Raw genomic sequence first — 6,109 nt, forward strand, 5'->3', positions numbered from 1 at the left:
TGCGAAGGTGCAGGTGTTGTGTGAGGGGAAAGTAACCGTGAGGGCTGTGTGTGAAGGTTTGGGGAGTGCGGAGGGGAGCGCTGTGTGAGGGTGTGAGCACCGAGGGAGGAGGTGTGTTTTGTGGGAAAGGTGAATGTGAGAGGTGTGTTCTGCGGACAGGTGAGTGAAGGTGAAGGCGTCACATGACAGGTTGTGAACTGAGCCACCTCGAGATCCGGGAAGACAGCAGAGGGGTGCCTGGGCAGGTCCAAGAACTCCCGGGGCAGGGCTGGGCGGGGCTGGGGTCAGGCCACACCCTTCCAGACCCGGGAATCCAGTGTTTCCACATCATGCATCATCTCCCAAAAGGGGCCCCTGAAAGCGAACCAGCTGGAAGGAAGCCTGAGTCCCGAGCCCCAGAGAGGGAGAGGCTCCTGTGGACGCTTCCCAAGCCCTAGGAACCAGCTTCCCCACCTCGCTTCCCTGCTCTTCTTGCCCTAATCTCTTTGCGTCCCCCTCTCTCTATGTGCCCTTCCCATTTTGGTCCATCACCCCTCCAGACTTGGGTCCCCTTTCCCTCCTGGGAAGTGGGTCTCCCTTAGCCTACTTCTGTGGGACATCATAGACCTGGGCCAAGTTTATCACCCATAGGACCCAGAAAGAGTGAGAAACCCTGGAAGGTAGGAGATCTCAACCTCTCCCATGCCCTTTTGACAATCAGATAAACAGATATACTATGAAAATTCTTACTCTTTATCCCCGCCACTACCAAAACAGTCTACATCCTGTCCCACCAGGGGATTTCAGCTCCAGATCCTCTTTCTGTCCTCAGTGTCCAGTTCCCAGCATCCTGTCTTTGGGACCCAAACTCCCATCAATCCCTAAGTCCTCAGGACCCTAGGATCCTCACGGTCCTCCAGACCAAATCTCCCATCATCCTCTGTGTCCCCAGGACCACAGCTCCAAGCAACTCCTTTCCTTTTCCATTCTCAGGTTACTCTTCTGTAAACTAGGGAAAGAAGCCTCATGTTTTCTGTCTTAGGATAGGTGCAAGAGAGGTGTCTGACCTGGATGTGGGATACTGGGTTAGGGGGTAGGAACCTATAGGTCTCCTTGCCCATGACTCTAATCAATGTCTCCTGCTCCCGCTGAAGGGAAATCAATACCCAGGAGATACTAGTTTGATTCTCAGTTGTCTTCTTTGGGACCTACCATTTCTCCCTTCTGAGGACACCAGGAGAGTGGTGGTCCTGACCCCATCCTGTCCTAATGGGTACTTTATCCATTAGAGTTTTCATGCAAGTGACAGCAAACCCAACCCAAGTGGCTTAAGAGAATGAGAATTGGGTCACATATTAAAAAAAAAAAAAAAAAAAAAAAAACCTGTCAGCATGGCCTGTCTGTCTCTCTGTCCTAAGGGTAAATGGCTGCCCTCATGTTGCAAGATGTCTGGCAAGTATGCCTGGGGCCGCACCTTTCCTTCTCATCTGGAGAGGGGCAGAGAGACAAAAAGCAAAACAGATGGAGAGAGCCAGACTGAAGGAGACTGAGAGGGGAAGATAGAAAGGGGGAGCAGATCTTTAAGAAACTCCTCTAGCAGAGTGGGGAAATAACTTCCCCCGGAAACTTCTAGAAAACCTTTCATTGGGTTTCATTGGCATAGATGATGCCATCTGCCTATCACTGAACCGATATCAATGGTCAGGGGATGAGATTATGCTGATTCAATTAGACATGAATCACAGGCTCCCCCCACCTTCAGGCCAGAGGTGTCAGTTTTTTAAAACAGAAATGATACTGGGGAACCCCCTCCTGGCCCTGCTATGGGGGGATAGATGGGATGGGCACACCATGTGTTGACCATTCTTTTTTTTTTTTTTTTTTTTTTTTTTAAAGATTTTATTTATTTATTTTTTTGACAGAGAGAGATCACAGTAGACAGAGAGGCAGGCAGAGAGAGAGAGAGGGAAGCAGGCTCCCCGCTGAGCAGAGAGCCCGATGCGGGACTCGATCCCAGGACCCTGAGATCATGACCTGAGCCGAAGGCAGCGGCCTAACCACTGAGCCACCCAGGCACCCTGTGTTGACCATTCTTGAATTTTTAAAATGTTGGGATAGTGCAGACTTTGTTAGTTGTTTACTCAATATCATTCTGGGAGATACTAGAAATATGTATTTGGTCTCTTGCCCTGGTTCCCGGCACAGAGCTTCTGAAATCCTTATAATTTCCTTGGGAGATAGGAGTGTCTTTTATTTTAATGAGGTGACTCTGGGTGAGCTTCTGGACGTCTCCTGGATGAGAGCTGGTCACCAGAAGGAGCAAATAGTTTATTAGAAGCTTGGAATTTTCAGCCCTGCCCCCATTCTCTTGAGAAAGGAGAAAGGTGGAAAACGGAGTTAGAGAATGATTATGTTTATGGGATGAAGCCTCCTTAAATCACAAAAGTTACAAGATTTAGGGGGCTTCCAGGTTGGTGAGCCCATGAAGTTGCTGGGAAAGTGCTCCCCCTGGAGAAGCTCCATGCCCCTTCCCACATACCTTGCCCTACACCTCTAGCCTCGCTTCAGTCTAGATGTTCATCTGTATCCTTTGTCCTAGCCTTCTACAGTGAACTGGTACACGTAAGCAAACTGTTTCCCTGAGTTCTGGGAGCCACTCTAGCAAATTAACCCAACCCGGCAGTGGGGGTGGGTGGGAACCTCTGATTTTTTTTTTTTAGGATTTTATTTATTTATTTATTTGACACAGAGAGAGAGATCACAAGTAGGCAGAGAGGCAGGCAGAGAGAGACAGGAGGAAGCAGGCTCCCTGCTGAGCAGAGAGCCTGATGTGGGCCTCATCCCAGGACCCTGAGAATGCAGGGCTCTATCCCGGGACCCTGAGATTATGACCTGAGCCGAAGGCAGAGGCTTAAACCCCCTGAGCCACCCAGGCACCCTGGGAACCTCTGATTTTTAACTGGTGGCTCAGAAGCACAGGAGACAGCCTGGCCCTGTGACTGACATCTGAAGTGAGGAGAGGAGTGTGCTTGTGGGACTGAGACCTTCGTCTGTGGGGTCTGATGCCATCTCCAAGTAGATTGTGCAGGTAGATCGTGTCAAAGTTGAGTTCAGTGGTAGGACATTCAGCCCATGTCCCAGAGAGCTGAGGGGTGTGGGGAAACTCCCCCACATTTTGGTGACCGAAGTGTTGTGAGTGTGGCAGTGAGGGTAAAGGAGGCGCATAAGAGAAAGAAGAGCTGGGTCTTTCCATCTATGGAAGGAAGACTGGGTGGGTTTTCTTTTTTTTTTCCTAATACACATTCCCTCCCCCCTTTTCCTTTTTTTAAATGATTAATTATTTTTTTTATTTTTTAAAATTTATTTATTTATTTATTTATTTATTTATGAGATAAATAGAGCAAGCAGAGGGAGAGAGAAGCAGGCTCCCCACTGAGCAGGGAGCCCGATGTAGGACTCAATCCCAGGACCCTGAGATCATGATCTGAGCTCAAGGCAGACGCTTAAACGGTTGACTGAGCCACCCAGGTACCCTTCTTTGTTTATTTGAGAGAGAGCAAGAGCAGGAGGGGCAGAGGTAGAGGGAGAGATAATCTGAAACGGACTCTGTGCTGAGAGCTAGCTCAATGCAGAGCTTGATCTCATGACCCCGCCATCAATCAGGACCTGAGCCAAAACAAAGAGTCAAAGGCTTAACTGGCTCCACCACCCAGGTGCCCACACCCCTTTTTCTTTTAAGAGAATCCTGATTTTTTTCAAGCATCTACCTTTTTTTAATAGCCAGATGATGTGAAGGAAGCCTCAGGAGTGGGATCTGAGTATATTTTGCTCAATATGGTGATTCCCTGCCCCCTGCCAGCAATTGTTGTAGGCATAGGTGAATGAAAGAAACCAGAAAAATAAAATGTGAGGGCAAGTTGGCTTGGAAGGGTTGGGTTAAGCTTTCTTTGTTAAAAAGGAAAGACCCAAGAAGAGATGGCCTTTTGTTATTGCCTCTGAATGTGGGTGTGATGTCTGGAATTGCAGCGGCCATCTTGGGGCCATGAGGTGGAACAAGACTGAATGGACCCTTTAGGGCATAGCAGAAAACATTGAATTAGTCAACTCAAAAACTGCCCTAACTCATGATCTCTTGTCATTTAAATAATCAATTTCTTCTTTGTTCCAGGCATTTTGAGTTGGGTGTCCTGTTCCACACATCCCTGGCCTCTGTGTTGCCTCTGATTCATATAGAATACAGGGACACCGCCCTGCTTGCAAATTAAAATACTCCAAATGACAGTTCACTTTTTCAGTTGGTACCCTGTCCTTGTGGTAGGATCCTGCACGGAGTTTGCTCTCCCAGCTCAGGCTAAACGGGCTGCATACCACGGGAATTGCAAGGACAGTAGATGCCTGTTCATGACCTGAACAACTGTACTAGCTTCCTGACTTAGGGGTGAACTTCCCTGGCATAGCAGAGAGGGTCAGAGCCAGAGGCCTGACCCCAACTAGACCCCATCAGAGTCTATCTGCTAGCTCAAGTTTTAGAACTGGGACCCAAAGAGTTCTTGGTACTTGACATTTCAAGGGCATATTTGGCTACTCTGTGTGAAGTAGAAGAAGCTGGGGTGGGGGGTCTGTGGGGAGACAGAAAAATAAAGTGGAAGCCCATGAGGGAAACCACACATTCAGCGAGAGAAAGAGGAGAGAGACAGAGACAGAGACAGAGATTCTGCAAAAGGGAGACAACCTTGGTTTCACACAGCTTTTCAGTTCTCTTTCTTGTCCCTCATGAGGCCAAGAGACCTAGCTCTTGCTTGGACTCTAAACCTCCAATAACATTGTCGTTTTGCTTAAGTCAGCTTAAACGGATTTTATTTCTTGCGACCGAAATCCCTGAACAAAAACTTGGGAGCCATTAGCGATGAGGTCCTGATCGCAAGCTCTGGTGTAGAACATTATGAGAAATGTATCCTGAGCCTCAAAATATCTGCTGGAAGACATTGTGGGACATGTATTTCAAGCCTCTGATCCTCACTGGAGGGCATGCTGGGAGATGTAATCCTAGTTCCCTATCTCTGCCACAGGGTCTCATGGGAGATGCAGTCCCAGCCTCCACGCTTGCTGTAAGGCATCATGGGAAATGTATTCTTAGCTTCTAGTCTCTGCTGGAGGGCATCGTGGTGGACGTAATCCAAGTCTCCAACCTCTGTGGTAGACAACCATGGGAAAGGGGAGAAACTACCCTCAATTTTAATTGTAGAGTAGTTCAGAAAATGTTATCTTGGCCTCATCTCTGCTGTAGGACATCAGGACAGATACAGCCCTAGCCAGTTTTTGTTTTAAGATACTAAAGATGTGATCTTTCCTTCCTTCGGTCCTACTTTCCCTCCTTTCTTTCTTAATTACCTGCCATGTTCCAGGCATTATTCATCTTGGTACCGCGCATCAGTAGTAGTGAAGAAATAAAGGTCTTGCCCTTTATGGAGATTATAGTGGGGAGAGTTCGCAAACTACCAAACAAATGACTATTCCCATTAACCATCACAGCATTAAAAAATGCCCCAAAACTCATTGGTGTGAAACCATAACCTTTTTATTTTATGATTCTGTGGGTCAAGAATTTGAGCAAGGCACAGCAGGATCAGAGTGTTATCTATTCCACAATGGACCCCGGCCCAAGGTGGGGCTGGAACAGCTGGAGGTGGGGGGGGATGGTTCACAGGGGGCTATATTGAAACCTTGGCTCTGGCTGCTGACTGAGCTTGTGGAATGAATTCTGCCCCCCGCTACCCTATACACTGAAGTTCTAACCCCCAGGACCTATGAATGTGAGCTTATTTGGAAATAGGGTCTTTGCGGATGAGATTAAGATGAGGTCACCCCGGATTAGGGTGGGTCCCTAAATCCAATGCTTTGGTGTCCTTATAAGGACAGGGAGAGGTTTGGAACCACACAGCGGGATTCACTGAGAAGAAGGCCACATGAGGACAGAGGCAGAGATTGGAGTTGCGTGGCTGCAAGCCCAGAAACACCAAGAATTGTCAGCAACCCCCAGAAGCCAGGACGAGGCCAGGAAGGATCCTTCCCCCAGCAACTTCGGAAAGAGCATGGCACTGCCAACATCTTGATTTCAGTTTCTAGCATC

This window comes from Mustela erminea, chromosome 19, assembly GCF_009829155.1.
Source record: "Mustela erminea isolate mMusErm1 chromosome 19, mMusErm1.Pri, whole genome shotgun sequence".
NCBI classification, from domain to species: domain Eukaryota; kingdom Metazoa; phylum Chordata; class Mammalia; order Carnivora; family Mustelidae; genus Mustela; species Mustela erminea.